Source organism: Haematobia irritans, chromosome 1, assembly GCF_050003625.1.
Source record: "Haematobia irritans isolate KBUSLIRL chromosome 1, ASM5000362v1, whole genome shotgun sequence".
In the NCBI taxonomy this organism is placed as follows: domain Eukaryota; kingdom Metazoa; phylum Arthropoda; class Insecta; order Diptera; family Muscidae; genus Haematobia; species Haematobia irritans.
Genome location: NC_134397.1, coordinates 132,211,541 through 132,228,809, shown reverse-complemented (window position 1 = coordinate 132,228,809; position 17,269 = coordinate 132,211,541). Strand labels below are relative to the sequence as shown.

Here is a 17,269-nt window from a genome sequence, read left to right as displayed (position 1 = left end):
AAAAATACCCTAAAGCCCCAATATTTAATGATTTTTTGCGAAAAATAATTTTCCAGGTTAAATTAATTTATATAGAAGGCATTAAGCACAAAATACACTCAAAAAGATGGCGCTAGTCCCAAATTATGAAAATTTGTGGATTTTAGTAAAATTTTGCCCAATATGAGTAAATGTTCCTTATTTGAATAATTTTTTGCTTACTTTAATGACGTGAACTACAAATAAGAAAAAAGTTGTATATAAATATGGTGCACAATTTTACTAAAAAACAAGTATATACAGCAGTAAGTTCGGCCGGGCCGAATCTTAAATACCCACCACCATGAATCAAATATAATAGTTTACTTTGAAAACTCTTCGTCGTAGCGGGTTTCTAGATAATATATAGAATTTTAGGGGGTTTGATGACAAACGAAATAACGCCTTGATTTGAAATCTGTAGATATTTTCCGCCATTATGTAAATGAATACGATGAGTAAAATCTGGACATTTTACTTTCAGTTTCAAGCAATTTTCATGATCAGTGCGCCTGTTATACCCTGAAAGAAGTGTTTTCTTTTCTGAAATCAAATCAAACGAAATCAAAATTTTATTACTTTAGTTTCCTTTTGACACAAATTTTAGAGACAATCGCATCTGCAGTTATAATTTCAAATTATCTGCCAATTAAAAAAATGGAATGAATGGAATGGAATGAAAACATTTATAAAAAGAACATTTGTTACTACAAAGTAGGTTTTAAATCCTATTTTCTTTACGTTTCGTAAAGTCGGCAGGGACCTGAACTGGGTGACACCGACGCAAACTGTATGATATTTGAGAGAAGTGCCGAGAAAAACTGCATGATGTTAAAGAAATTTTCCTCATGGCTGCCACCTACTGACGCAGTTTCGTTTTCTTGTGCTCACTTAGACTATTCAGAGAGAGAGAGAGAGAGCAAGAAAAATTAGTATCTGAAAAAGTTTAACAAAATTCAGAATTTACTGTTACCATACAAATTCCTTCGATAAACTGTCAGTAAATTATTGTGTATATGAGCATAAATGTAAAACGTCCCGGAAGGCGGTAATCAGTCCAGTGTAGAACTAAGACCTAATAAAAGGAAAAGGTTTAAAAAATAAACAAGACTTTGTTGCATCTCCTTAACAACTGACTCTCGATGTTATTGAAATATGTGGTATGGACACTTACATTTAAAATTTACAAAAACTTTGAGATAACGGAAATTAACAGAAATTTTCCCTGCAAAAATAATTTTTGAAAATTAGCAATTTGACGTACAAAAATGGATATTGATAATTCGCTGTCGACATATTTTCAAACCAAGGAAGAGACTGGTGAAGCTGTTTGCAAAAAATGTAATCGATCAATGAAATCATTAAGACTTTCATAGTGGCTTACTATCGTGGTTTAATATTTAGAGGGTTATATACAAATTGTATACGAACACAATTAAAAAAAAAAAAAAAACAAATCAGAACTCACAACGTGTTCGCCCGTCTCCATTCATTTCATTTGTATTTCAACTTAAAAAGTACACATATGGCATCACCAATTTCAATTTGTGTCACACATCTACTACATATTTTTTGTGTCACATATGAAAGAACTGTGTGAGCAAGATTTTTCGTTTAAATTAGCTCGAAAAAAGCTTAAGATTCAGGCTCACTTAGATTATTCAGAGAGAGCAAGAGCTTAAAAACTGAACATCCCTTTTTTAAAAAAGTGCTGAGCTGGAGCTTCGGAGCCATTTTGAACACTGCATCTTACAATAAATTTTTGCAACTTACCAAAGACTCCTGAAATAGTCTATCAGAGTGGTTAATTTTCGTAGAAGACACGGTACTACAGTAAAATGTTTGTAATAAATTATACAGTATGTAACGAATATAAGAAACTCGGAAAACACACTCTTTTTGTTCCTTATACGCGCTTCTTTTCTTATAGACAATCATTGTTCTTAAGAAAAAGCAATTATGGTGTTTTTTTATTAACTTTCTTACATACATATTTTTCTTATATGAGATGTGCTTATATCCGTTAAATATAACGAGATGCTTTTTTCTATGTGAAAGGAACATTTAATGTGGCTCAAGTTTGCAACTTGAAGTGTCTACAAAGCCCATTTTTGTTGTGTAATTGTTTGCATCTATGAATGGCGAAACGATTATATGTTTGTTATGTTCAGTGCCATCTAGATAACTTGATTGCACTAAAGTAGATAACACAGGGTTAGTTATTGCCATTTGTCGATAGTACTGTTACACAAAAGCTCTATCAACATATTCGTATTAGCTTTCTCTCGCCAAGGTCGAAGCAGACGAGGTGGCCGAGTGGTTAAGGCGTTGGACTGCTAATCCAATGTGCTCTGCACGCGTGGGTTCGAATCCCATCCTCGTCGAATAAATTTTTCCAATATTTATTTCTTATTTCTGCGAGATTATATTATTTGTTTATCTTAACATAAACTCTATTAATTACATCGGTACTCTTATATGCTTAATTATTTATGCTTAATTATTTATGAGGAGAAAAAAGTCTTGCGACGAGGATGGGATTCGAACCCACGCGTGCAGAGCACATTGGATTAGCAGTCCAACGCCTTAACCACTCGGCCACCTCGTCATGTGCCGCACTTTGGTTCAATTTCTCATATCAAAAATAACCTTTTTATGAATTCATTAGGAAATTTTTACTTTAAATTAATATTTGTATACATGTATGTGCGATACTATAGTTTTTATAAGCGATGACGCTATATATCATGTTTGCGATAGCGTATTAAACCTGGAGAAGTGCAAAATTGTCTAACTTCTGAATTATATTATGAATCAATCACCGTTGTCAGAATTGTTTCACCAAAAAACTCTCAAAAATTAGCTAAAAAGCCAGAAAGAAATGCAAAATAGTTTTTGTAACAACAAACTTTTCCACTGCAAAATGAACTAAACTGTAGTAAAATTGACCATGATTTTTCTGCTTGTCTAGTTTATAATTATTTTAAATTTTAGTTCATTTATGGCATTGTATTTTAGTTCAATTTTATAACCCCATGAGATTTATGTGGCCTACCATGTTAAAATGTCTGTATTGGTGTGATTAACTTGATTATTTTTTGGGAAACCCGAAAACAGGTTAACAAGTCTTTAACATATCGACGAATAAACTATTTTTAAATACATTTTCCCACAATACAGAGAAATTAAATAATTAAAGGAACAACAAACCGTTATACTATTATGAAAATCTTCATACATTCAAATCTTCAAACTTTCTTTAAGCAAAAGTACTTTATTATAAAAACTTAAAAAAATGATGAAAGTTCTTAATATAGTGGTTTTTGTGAACATTTTAACTTATCCTTAGTTCTTTATTCAACGTAAGAATATTTTTCACACATATTGCTGAAAAATTGGAAGGAATAATGAAAATTGTTAAAAATGAACACCATGAAATAAACAAATATATTTTTTAATTCTTCACTTCATATTAGCTTGTAAATTACCATATTGGGAGCCTTTTATAAAATGTTGTAAGGAATTCAACTTTTCCTAGGTAAATGTATCTCATAAAATTTGTACCCGAAACAATTAGAGAAATAATAAAGTAAGCTACATCAACTCAAAAACAAAAAAAAAACAAAAAAAGAACAAGTATATACGGCCGTAAGATCGGCCAGGCCGAATCTTATGTACACTCCACCATGGTTTGCATAGAAACTTCTACGAAAGACTGTCATCCACAATCGAATTACTTGGGTTGTGGTATCTTAAAACATCTTAACATCGTTTTCAAAATTGTGAGTTAGTCCATACGTGGTAGAGAGCCAGAATTGAAATATGGGGGTCGCTTATATGGGGGCTATATACAATTATGAACTTGATATGGACCAATTTTTTGTGATTAGGGATCGATTTATCTGAGGGCCATTAGCGTAGCTAGACAATTTTCCTAGGGGGGCTATAGCCCCCCTAGCTAAAAATTTATAGACTGAACTTATAGGTTCAATTATTGTTTTATTTCATAAAATTGAATAAAAAATTAGACATCAAAATAATTCGACAATTAATTTATAATAAAGCAACTAAAAGTAGTTCCACACTTTTCCCAGCAAAAAAATTGTGAGTTGTTCTAAAGCCACAACTTTAAAAGTACTTCCAAAGTACTTTAAAAGTACTTCCTCAATTATTTTAACTACACAGGAAGTTTTTTTACTTCATTTTTTTCATATTTTAATGTGTAAAAAAAAAGAGTAAGAATAAATAAATTGGTACAAATTATTCAAATTTTGCCACAAAACTGATAAATCCATTATAGAAAAATCGATAATTTTGGAAATTATTCGAGGAAAAACGTTTCAAACAAGCGTCAGAATGCATTACAAATCATAAAAACAATATAAAAATTATTTATTTGGGAAAATATCACAAATTTTTTTAATTCACATTCAAAACACTGAATTCGGATCTCACCTTAAGAAGCGATGCAAATTCATTGCAACGGCTGTTGAAACGGTGGACATTTGTCTTATGACAAGCTCATATTACACTCATTGCTTCTCCGCCAATTTTGCACCACTTCTAGACCCAAAAAGAACATTTTCACTACTTTTTTGGCGACGCTTTTTCGCAGCATTATTAAGATATTAATTTATGAAAGAATAGTTTTAATATCAATTACTATTTTTTTAATTAAATTGACAAAACTAAATCAATCATAAGTTCAACCACAGCTTTATTTCATAAATATCTGACTTCAAACACTGCCATCGGCAACTGCTACCACAACCCAAGTAATTTGATTGATCATGAAAGTCTTTAGCGGAACTTTGTGCGATTGTATATACTTGTTTAATTTTTATAAAAATTAAAAAAACTATTGACATTTATTGAAAAATGGAAAATCATAAATAGAGTTTCAAATTCTGAAGGGGTGGGGGTGCTAAAATTTTTCTGGGGGGTCTAAGCCCCCTCCCCAGAGGCCTTCCTACACTTATGCTGAGGGCTATATATAACTATAGACCGATATGGACCTAGTTAGGCATGGTTGTTAACGGCCATATACTAGCACAATGTACCCAATTTCAACTGACTCGGATGAAATTTGCTCCTCCAGGAGGCTCCAAAACAAAATCTAGGGATCGGTTTATATGGGGGCTATATATGATTATGGACTGATATGAACCACTTTTGGCATGGCTGTTTAATATCATATACTACCACTACGTACCAAATTTCAACCAGATCGTATGAATTTTGCTTCTCCAAAAGGCACCGGAGGTCAAATCTGGGGATTGGTTTATATGAGGGCTATATATAATTATGGGCTGATATGAACCAATTCCTGCATGGTTGTTGGATAACATATACTAACATCACGTACCAATTTTCAACCGAATCGGATGAATTTTGCTCTTCCAAGGGGCTGCGGAAGTAAAATCTGGGGATCGGTTTATATTGGGGCTATATATAATTATGACCCGATTTCGACCAAGTTTTGCATGTGTGTTTGACGCCATATATTAACACCACGTACCAAATTTCAACTGAATCAGATGAATTTTGGTCTTCCAAGAGGCTCCGGAGGTCAAATCTGGTGATCGGTTTATATGGGGGCTATATATATTTATGGACCGATATGGACCATTAGAGACCATATAATAACACCATGTACCAAATTTCAGCCTGATCGGATGAAATTTGCTTCTCTTAGAGGCTCCGTAAGCCAAATTGGGGGATCGGTTTATATGGGGGCTATATATATTTATGAACCGATATGGACCATTTTTTGCGTGGTCATTAGAGACCATATACTAACACAATGTACCAAATTTCAGCCGGATCGGATGAAATTTGCTTATCTTAGAGGCTCCGTAAGCCAAATCGGGGAATCGGTTTATATGGGGGCTATATATAATTATGGACCGATGTGGATCAATTTTTGCATAGTTGTTAGAGCCGGATCGGATGAACTTTGCTTCTTTTAGAGGCTCCGCAAGCCAAATCGGGGGATCGGTTTATATGGGGGCTATATATAATTATGGACCGATATGGACCAATTTTTGCATGATTGTTAGAGATCATATGCTGACACCATGTACCAAATTTCTGCCGGATCGGATGAAATTTGCTTCTCTTAGAGGCTCCGCAAGCCTCTATTGACCGATGTGGACCAATTTTTGCATAGTTGTTAGAGACCATATACTTGCACCATGTACCAAATTTCAGCCGGATCGGATGAAATTTGCTTCTCTTAGAGGCTCCGCAAGCCAAAACGGGGGATCGGTTTATATGGGGGCTATATATAATTATGGACCGATATGGACCAATTTTTGCATGATTGTTAGAGATCATATGCTGACACCATGTACCAAATTTCAGCCGGATCGGATGAAATTTGCTTCTTTTAGAGTCCCCGCAACCCAAATTTGGGGGTCCGTTTGTATGGGGGCTATACGTAAAAGTGGACCGATATGGCCCATTTGCAATGTCATCCGACCTACATCTATAACAACTACTTGTGCCAAGTTTCAAGTCGATAGCTTGTGTCGTTCGGAAGTAAGCGTGATTTCAACAGGCGGACGGACGGACGTACATGCTCAGATCGACTCAGAATTTCACCACGACCCAGAATATATATTCACCACGACCCATATATCTTTTACTTTATGGGGTCTTAGAGCAATATTTCGATGTCTTACAAACGGAATGACAAAGTTAATATACCCCCATCCTATGGTGGAGGGTATAAAAATAATAATAATAAATAAATAAATAAAGTTAAAAAACAAGAAAACTTACCAAATCTCTGTTAAATTATACGCTGGGGGGAAATATAAAAAAATTTCCAAATTCATTTGGGATTACTCTGAAATTAAATCTTTATTTTTTACATTAAAAAACATTAAATTGGATTTAAAAAAAAATCTAGTTAATGAAATACTAATATACAAAACTAAATATTCTATTTAAAAGAAAGTTAAAGAAAAGTTGCCAATTCACTAATAAATTTCAAGCTGAGGAGTAATAAATAATTTTCCAAATTGTTATGGGGATATTCTGAAATTAAAGATTTGTTTTTTATATTAAAAATATTAAATTGGTTTCCAAACAAAACGATTAAAGAAATAATAAAATTAACTATTAAAACCTATGTTTTTGCTGATATGATGCTAATAAGAAAGTAAATATTTTAGTTAAAAGAAAGCCAAATTTTTAAAAGAAAATTAAACGCTGAGACGAAATATAAAAATTTGTCAGAATCCATCTTGGGTTGCTCTGAAATTAAATTACCCAGCAAAAAAAATTTAGAAGTTCTTCCAAAGGCACAACTTTAAAAGCACTTCCAAAAATGTCCTCCCAAAGATCTTCTTTATTTTAACTACACAGGAAGTTCTTTTAATTAAATTTTTTATAACTCGCTACTTTCATATTTTTAATGGATAATTTTAACTTTTTTGTTTCAAATGTGTTAAAAACAGAGTTAGAATTAATAAAATGGTCGAAAAATGCTAAATCTCTCTCTAAATCTCAATCTGGAAAATTTTCAAATTTTTGAAAATATTAGAGGTCAAACGTTTCAGACAAGCGTTAGAATGCATTAAAAATCATACAATTTTTTAATACACAGAAAAAAAGTGTCTTGTAAATTTAAGGACCATTTTTACTGGAATATATTTCATTTTTCGTAACCACAACGAATATTAACTTAGCTAAAGGAAAATTTATAAAATTTCAGTAAATGTTTTTTAGTTCACTAACTACGAAATGCGAAGGATTTTTCCTTAATTAAATTTCCAACACTGTAGTTAATGCATCGTTGATTGTATTATAAAATTAATAGGCAATATAAAAATCTCACTACGAAATGGGGACAATTTACTAAGAAAAATGTTTGTATGAAAAAAAAAATGTTTGTAGTAAAAATTAACTTAACCACACTACCGATTCGTATGATGGCTTCCTACAGCTTATTCCCCTTTTTATTATAAGTTGGAGTAGTTTTCCTCACATTGAAAATTTTTGATAAAGTATGTTAGAATAAAAAGTAGTTAATATAATCCTTAACAAGTGTATATGATTTTTTATATATACCTCGTAAATTTGGAATATATTTTACCTTACACTGGAAAAATATTGCATCATATGAGGGGTGTGTAGAGACATTTTGTGTATATCTAGTATGATTGTTTGTGTTTGTTATTGCGTGTTTTATGCTGTTGTTGGTTGTTTTGATTCTAGAGACAGTGTGGATGAATTTCTGGAATGTTCCTCGTGTGTTGTTGGTATCTTTTGTAGTTATAGTTGTTTTGTTGCAATAACGAGATCAAAAAGGGATCGTGTGTGTGGAGTTGCTATTTGTCTTGCTGCTTTTGTTTTTCTTTACGTCCTTTTATGACTATTTGTGTCTTCGAGTTTTATTGGTGTATTCAGTTCTGTTGATGCATTTATGGAGTGCACACACTGAAAAAACAGTGAACCCTTTTCCATTGCAAAATGAACTAAACTGTAGTAATATTGACCATGATTTAGCCCTTAAGGTTTTTTTCAACTTGTCTAGTTTATAATTCTCTTAAATTTTAGTTAACCTATAACATTGTGTTTTAGTTCATTTTTACAACACCGTAAGATTTATATACCCCTACCAAATTAAAAAGTCAGTATTATTTTGGTTTACCTGCTTATTTTTTGGGAAACCCGATAATAAAAAGTGGTTAACAGTCTCATTAAAATGTCGACGACTAAACTATTTTTCAATCAATCATTCCACAGTACAGAGAAATTAAATAATTAAAGGAACAACAACCCGTTTTACTATTATGAAAATATTCATACATTAAAATTCAATTTTCTTTAAGCAAAAGTACTTTATTATAAAAACTTATGATGAAAGTTCTTTTGTGAATAAAAATTATGACCACGTGGAACAAGAAAGTAGTTTATTTTAACTCGCTATTTGTACATTTTGACTTTTCCTTAGTTTTTTATTCATCGTTAGTATATTCACATATCTTGCTGATTTTATATTTTTTGATTTTATATTTTGATTTTTAATCTCTTTAAATTAGCTTGTAACTTACCATATTTGGGGGGTATTTTATTAAATGGTGTAAGGAATTCAACTTTTCTTACATAAACGTACCTCATAAAGTTTGTACCTGAAACAATTAGAGAAATAATGAATTAAGTAATATATTAACTCATAAAACTGTGTTGTTATCGATGTGAAGGACATAATATAATGAATATTCTTGTCAAAAGAAAGCCAAAGTTTTAATATAAAATTTACCAATTCTCTATTAAATTGTACGCTGAGGTTAAAAAGTTATCGAAATTCATTTGGGGATACTCTGAAATTAAATATTTATTTTTTACATTAAATAGAAAACATTAAATTGGTTTCCAAAAAAATCTAATTAAAGAAATAATATGCATAAAAAAACTAAATATTCTGATTAAAAGAATGTTAAAGAAAGCTTACCAATTCATAAAAATGTTTCCAAATTGTTATTCTGAAATTAAATATTTGTTTTTTACATTAAAAATATTAAATTGGTTTCCAAAAATATTTGATTAATGTAATACTAAAATAAGGTATTAAAAACCTGTAATTTTGACAATAAAGAGGTCATTAAAACGTAAATATTCTAGTGAGAAGAAAGTCAATTTTTAAAAGAAAACTTACCACTTCTCTATTAAATTATACGCTGAGAAGAAATATAAAAATTTTCCCGAATCCATCTGGGGTTGCTCTTAACTTAAATATTTTTTTACAACAAAGGAACACATGAAACTGGTTAAAAAAATAATAATAATAATTAGCAAATAATAATATACATAAAGAATATTATTTTTTAAAAGAAAACCACATTAAAAAAGAACTCTTACCTATTTATCATTAAACTATACGCTGAGGTGTAACAAACAATTTTCCAAATTCATCTGGAGTTACTCTGAAATTGAATATTTTTTTTTTACATTGAATAATAAAAATTAAATTAGATAAAACAATTTCAATATACTTTCCATTTCAGCATTTTTTCCTAAATATTGAACATTCTTAATAACTTTTTTCTAAGCTACCGATCATCACTTCGCCATCGTACATCTCATCGCTAAAATATTAATAACTTTCATTTCAAAGTTTTAATAAACAAACACCTATATATGTCGCAAAAAAACAAAATATTCCATACCTTTATATTCCCTTTTTACATACTTGCTAAAAAGATGCAACAGCCCACGCCAACTATACAACTGAAGCATGCCAAACAAAACAAAGCAAAACCAAAACATTCCTACAACAACAAAAACACATGTGCCTTCATTGAAAACATCACCTCATCCAGACAAATAAACCATTCGCGAATAATAAACACACACACAGAAACCACTGAAAGAACAAAAACAACCCCACGCTCAGATATACACAACATCCCCATCATTCGCTACCATTTCTCATTATTGCATTGCATGCTCTCACTCTCAAAAAAATTTCAAGTAACATCATCTTTACATTAAACATATTCCACTTTGACGAGAAAGATCTCTGTACTATGCATTAGTTCATCTCATCTGTCCACAATTTACTCTAAAAACAATACTCTTTAGTGCATATCAGTATAAGAACGATGAAACGTTTAACTTAAAATTAGCAAAAACTTCATGAAATGATATCTACCCATTTTTGACGAAAATGTCTATAAATTTAATTACATGTGAACTAAAAATATTTCATTGGGTATTTTTTTACCAACAATTATTAACTATAGGAATTGTCAGTAAGAAATTGCTATCCACTTTCAAGTTCATTTTTCGTAAAAAATATTTTCTCATACAAAAAAATCTTATGGTAAATTGCACTTATTATTTAGAAAATACTTTACATTTCACAAGGAATTTTATAGCATGACAAACAAATTTTTAACTACCAGTTAAGAAGTTTTTTAAGGAAATTTCCATCATATTTTGTAGGCCATGAACTAAACGATTGCTACTTAGAATTTGTAAAATTTCCTTTCGAGTAGTTAATTTTCGTTGAAGATACGAAAAATGAACTAAAATTCCGGAAAATTATTGTAATAAATTATTGTAAAAATCTTCTTAAATTTACGAGACACTTTTTTTCTGTGCACGTAGTTTTTATTGAAAATTGTGTTGGTGTTTGTTAATGAAATACATTTATTTCGAAAAGATTTAGAAACTGAGCATTGAATGTTGTGATGTGGTGAAAACAGAAACACTTTATGTTGATAAAAAAAAAAAAACGAAAGGACTAACAAACAAATCACCGATTAAAGAACAGTATATTTTTGTCAAACTCATTTACATGAAAAATATGCGACAACATGAGTTGTAATAGGATGATCTATATTTACACTACATCCGGATCACATGTTGGAGATGAAACCATTTTTTTGAATCTATATATTTTATGTTACAGCAATTGCTAAAGGTGAGTACCAAGTTCGAGCTTAGCCGGTAAAATAAAAAAAATCAGTACGAAAAGTATAAAATTATACGTCTTCGATGCAAACTTGATGGAGAATAGCCCAAAGCAAGTTTATTTATAAAGTTTATATTCTTTAAAATGGATTATCAAAGAAAAGTAATCGTGAAAAATGGAGATTTTGCCGGCTAAAATCGAACTTACATACAAAATGGTATACTGGCAAATGTAAATTATGTCTAATTTTATAATATTTTTTATTTCAAATGTGTTCTGAGGATAATTTAAAAAATGTCCCATTAGTCCATGGATATGATTCCACTAATGTACCTACTGGATGGATTTTTCATTTTTTTTTTATTGGATATACGACCAAATACTAGAAATTAATAGAAAAAAAGTTGGACGATGCCAACAACACGCGGTGTTCCCAAGCGGTCCGCCATCTAAGTACTAACCGCGCCCGACGCTGCTTAATTTCGGTGATCGGACGAGAACCGATGTACTCAGCGTGGTATGGTCGTTGGCGAAAGACTGCATATCATCAATCGTCGAAATGCATTTGCTTCAAATGCACTTTAATGGCTTAGTAAGAATTTCTTGTTTATTTAATTCAATATTGCGATTGATGTTAGAAACAGTTCGTTAAGGTCATAAATCGATAGTGACTATGTTAGTAGCTATTAGAAACTTTTCCAATTTCTTTTTTTTTTTTTAATTTCATAAGGAAATTAAAATTCATTCAATATGAACTATTGGTAGCATTTTCTACGAAAATGTGCATAAATAGTTTCGCTTACTACAAAAAGGCAGAAAATGATAGTAATTTGTTGTTGTTATTTACAACGAATGTATGAGAAATTATTATCAAAATATGTACAAGAAATGAATGACTTTATTGGATATGAAGTAGCGAGAAATTAATAGAAAAAAGTTGGACGATGCCAACAACACGCGGTGTTCCCAAATGTCAAACGTATAGATATCGCACAATGACCGCCGGCGTTGCGTTCGAAGCGCTGCTTTAATAAATTGATTATGGAAGCATCGGCGGTTAGGTTAAAAAGTTATCGAAATTCATTTGGGGATACTCTGAAATTAAATATTTATTTTTTACATTAAATAGAAAACATTAAATTGGTTTCCAAAAAATCTAATTAAAGAAATAATATGCATAAAAAAATATTCTGATTAATAGAATGTTAAAGAAAGTTTACCAATTCATCAAAATGTTTCCAAATTGTTATTCTTAAATTAAATATTTGTTTTTTACATTAAAAATATTAAATTGGTTTCCAAAAATATTTGATTAATGTAATACTAAAATAAGGTATTAAAACCCTGTAATTTTGACAATAAAGAGATCATTAAAACGTAAATATTCTAGTGAGAAGAAAGTCAATTTTTAAAAGAAAACTTACCACTTCTCTATTAAATTATACGCTGAGGAGAAATATAAAAAATTTCCCGAATCCATCTGGGGTTGCTCTTAACTTAAATATTTTTTTACAACAAAGAAAAACACGAAACTGGTTAAAAAAATAATAATAATAATTAGCAAATAATAATATACATAAAGAATATTATTTTTTAAAAGAAAACCACATTAAAAAAGAACTCTTACCTATTTATCATTAAACTATACGCTGAGGTGTAACAAACAATTTTCCAAATTCATCTGGAGTTACTCTGAAATTGAATATTTTTTTTTTACATTGAATAATAAAAATTAAATTAGATAAAACAATTTCAATATACTTTCCATTTCAGCATTTTTTCCTAAATATTGAACATTCTTAATAACTTTTTTCTAAGCTACCGATCATCACTTCGCCATCGTACATCTCATCGCTAAAATATTAATAACTTTCATTTCAAAGTTTTAATAAACAAACACCTATATATGTCGCAAAAAAACAAAATATTCCATACCTTTATATTCCCTTTTTACATACTTGCTAAAAAGATGCAACAGCCCACGCCAACTATACAACTGAAGCATGCCAAACAAAACAAAGCAAAACCAAAACATTCCTACAACAACAAAAACACATGTGCCTTCATTGAAAACATCACCTCATCCAGACAAATAAACCATTCTCGAATAATAAACACACACACACAGAAACCACTGAAAGAACAAAAACAACCCCACGCTCAGATATACACAACATCCCCATCATTCGCTACCATTTCTCATTATTGCATTGCATGCTCTCACTCTCAAAAAAATTTCAAGTAACATCATCTTTACATTAAACATATTCCACTTTGACGAGAAAGATCTCTGTACTATGCATTAGTTCATCTCATCTGTCCACAATTTACTCTAAAAACAATACTCTTTAATGCATATCAGTATAAGAACGATGAAACGTTTAACTTAAAATTAGCAAAAACTTCATGAAATGATATCTACCCATTTTTGACGAAAATGTCTATAAATTTAATTACATGTGAACTAAAAATATTTCATTGGGTATTTTTTTACCAACAATTATTAACTATAGGAATTGTCAGTAAGAAATTGCTATCCACTTTCAAGTTCATTTTTCGTAAAAAATATTTTCTCATACAAAAAAATCTTATGGTAAATTGCACTTATTATTTAGAAAATACTTTACATTTCACAAGGAATTTTATAGCATGACAAACGAATTTTTAACTACCAGTTAAGAAGTTTTTTAAGGAAATTTCCATCGTATTTTGTAGGCCATGAACTAAACGATTGCTACTTAGAATTTGTAAAATTTCCTTTCGAGTAGTTAATTTTCGTTGAAGATACGAAAAATGAACTAAAATTCCGGAAAATTCTTGTAATAAATTATTGTAAAAATCTTCTTAAATTTACGAGACACTTTTTTTCTGTGCACGTAGTTTTTATTGAAAATTGTGTTGGTGTTTGTTAATGAAATACATTTATTTCGAAAAGATTTAGAAACTGAGCATTGAATGTTGTGATGTGGTGAAAACAGAAACACTTTATGTTGATAAAAAAAAACGAAAGGACTAACAAACAAATCACCGATTAAAGAACAGTATATTTTTGTCAAACTCATTTACATGAAAAATATGCGACAACATGAGTTGTAATAGGATGATCTATATTTACACTACATCCGGATCACATGTTGGAGATGAAACCATTTTTTTGAATCTATATATTTTATGTTACAGCAATTGCTAAAGGTGAGTACCAAGTTCGAGCTTAGCCGGTAAAATAAAAAAAATCAGTACGAAAAGTATACAATTATACGTCTTCGATGCAAACTTGATGGAGAATAGCCCAAAGCAAGTTTATTTATAAAGTTTATATTCTTTAAAATGGATTATCAAAGAAAAGTAATCGTGAAAAATGGAGATTTTGCCGGCTAAAATCGAACTTAATACCCACCTTACATACAAAATGGTATACTGGCAAATGTAAATTATGTCTAATTTTATAATATTTTTTATTTCAAATGTGTTCTGAGGATAATTTAAAAAATGTCCCATTAGTCCATGGATATGATTCCACTAATGTACCTACTGGATGGATTTTTCATTTTTTTTTATTGGATATACGACCAAATACTAGAAATTAATAGAAAAAAAGTTGGACGATGCCAACAACACGCGGTGTTCCCAAGCGGTCCCCCATCTAAGTACTAACCGCGCCCGACGCTGCTTAATTTCGGTGATCGGACGAGAACCGATGTACTCAGCGTGGTATGGTCGTTGGCGAAAGAAGGCTGACTATTTGACTGCATATCATCAATCGTCGAAATGCATTTGCTTCAAATGCACTTGAATGGCTTAGTAAGAATTTCTTGTTTATTTAATTCAATATTGCGATTGATGTTAGCAACAGTTCGTTAAGGTCATAAATCGATAGTGACTATGTTAGTAGCTATTAGAAACTTTTCCAATTTCTGTTTTTAAATTTCTTAAGGAAATGAAAATTCATTCAATATGAATTATTGGTAGCATTTTCTATGAAAATGTGCATAAATAATTTCGCTTACTACAAAAAGGCAGAAAAGGATAGTAATTTGTTATTGTTATTTACAACGAATGTATGAGAAATTATTATCAAAATATGTACAAGAAATGAATGACTTTATTGGATATGAAGTAGCGACCAAATGCTAGAAATTAATAGAAAAAAGTTGGACGATGCCAACAACACGCGGTGTTCCCAAGCGGTCCCCCATCTAAGTACTAACCGCGCCCGACGCTGCTTAATTTCGGTGATCGGACGAGAACCGATGTACTCAGCGTGGTATGGTCGTTGGCGAAAGAAGACTGACTATTTGACTACATATCATCAACCGTCGAAATGCATTTGCTTCAAATACACTTGAATGTCTTAGTAAAAATTTCTTGTTTATTTAATTCAATATTGCAATTGATGTTAGAAACAGTTCGTTAAGGTCATAAATCGATAGTGACTATGTTAGTAGCTATTAGAAACTTTTCCAATTTCTTTTTTTTTTTTAATTTCATAAGGAAATTAAAATTCATTCAATATGAATTATTGGTAGCATTTTCTACGAAAATGTGCATAGTTTCGCTTACTACAAAAAGGCAGAAAATGATAGTAATTTGTTGTTGTTATTTACAACGAATGTATGAGAAATTATTATCAAAATATGTACAAGAAATGAATGACTTTATTGGATATGAAGTAGCGAGAAATTAATAGAAAAAAGTTGGACGATGCCAACAACACGCGGTGTTCCCAAATGTCAAATGTATAGATATCGCACAATGACTGCCGGCGTTGCGTTCGAAGCGCTGCTTTAATAAATTGATTATGGAAGCATCGGCGGTTAGGTTAAAAAGTTATCGAAATTCATTTGGGGATACTCTGAAATTAAATATTTATTTTTTACATTAAATAGAAAACATTAAATTGGTTTCCAAAAAATCTAATTAAAGAAATAATATGCATAAAAAAATATTCTGATTAATAGAATGTTAAAGAAAGTTTACCAATTCATCAAAATGTTTCCAAATTGTTATTCTTAAATTAAATATTTGTTTTTTACATTAAAAATATTAAATTGGTTTCCAAAAATATTTGATTAATGTAATACTAAAATAAGGTATTAAAAACCTGTAATTTTGACAATAAAGAGGTCATTAAAACGTAAATATTCTAGTGAGAAGAAAGTCAATTTTTAAAAGAAAACTTACCACTTCTCTATTAAATTATACGCTGAGGAGAAATATAAAAAATTTCCCGAATCCATCTGGGGTTGCTCTTAACTTAAATATTTTTTTTTCAACAAAGAAAAACACGAAACTGGTTAAAAAAATAATAATAATAATTAGCAAATAATAATATACATAAAGAATATTATTTTTTAAAAGAAAACCACATTAAAAAAGAACTCTTACCTATTTATCATTAAACTATACGCTGAGGTGTAACAAACAATTTTCCAAATTCATCTGGAGTTACTCTGAAATTGAATATTTTTTTTTTACATTGAATAATAAAAATTAAATTAGATAAAACAATTTCAATATACTTTCCATTTCAGCATTTTTTCCTAAATATTGAACATTCTTAATAACTTTTTTCTAAGCTACCGATCATCACTTCGCCATCGTACATCTCATCGCTAAAATATTAATAACTTTCATTTCAAAGTTTTAATAAACAAACACCTATATATGTCGCAAAAAAAACAAAATATTCCATACCTTTATATTCCCTTTTTACATACTTGCTAAAAAGATGCAACAGCCCACGCCAACTATACAACTGAAGCATGCCAAACAAAACAAAGCAAAACCAAAACATTCCTACAACAACAAAAACACATGTGCCTT

At 30.4% G+C, this 17,269-nt stretch overlaps 5 non-coding genes across 5 annotated transcripts; 1 reads left to right on the top strand and 4 right to left on the bottom strand.

The window, feature by feature from the left end:
- The first annotated feature begins 2,320 nt into the window (after positions 1 to 2,320).
- TRNAS-GCU (transfer RNA serine (anticodon GCU)) lies at positions 2,321 to 2,402 on the top strand. The gene has a single exon. It is a non-coding gene; the product is annotated as a tRNA-Ser (tRNA).
- Positions 2,403 to 2,544: 142 nt separating this feature from the next.
- On the bottom strand, positions 2,545 to 2,626 carry TRNAS-GCU (transfer RNA serine (anticodon GCU)). Its single transcript has one exon. It is a non-coding gene; the product is annotated as a tRNA-Ser (tRNA).
- Positions 2,627 to 11,858: 9,232 nt separating this feature from the next.
- On the bottom strand, positions 11,859 to 11,977 carry LOC142222717 (5S ribosomal RNA). The gene has a single exon (XR_012718385.1). It is a non-coding gene; the product is annotated as a 5S ribosomal RNA (ribosomal RNA).
- Positions 11,978 to 15,052: 3,075 nt separating this feature from the next.
- On the bottom strand, positions 15,053 to 15,171 carry LOC142222880 (5S ribosomal RNA). Its single transcript, XR_012718472.1, has one exon. It is a non-coding gene; the product is annotated as a 5S ribosomal RNA (ribosomal RNA).
- Positions 15,172 to 15,605: 434 nt separating this feature from the next.
- Positions 15,606 to 15,724, bottom strand: LOC142222879 (5S ribosomal RNA). Its single transcript, XR_012718471.1, has one exon. It is a non-coding gene; the product is annotated as a 5S ribosomal RNA (ribosomal RNA).
- Positions 15,725 to 17,269: the final 1,545 nt, after the last annotated feature.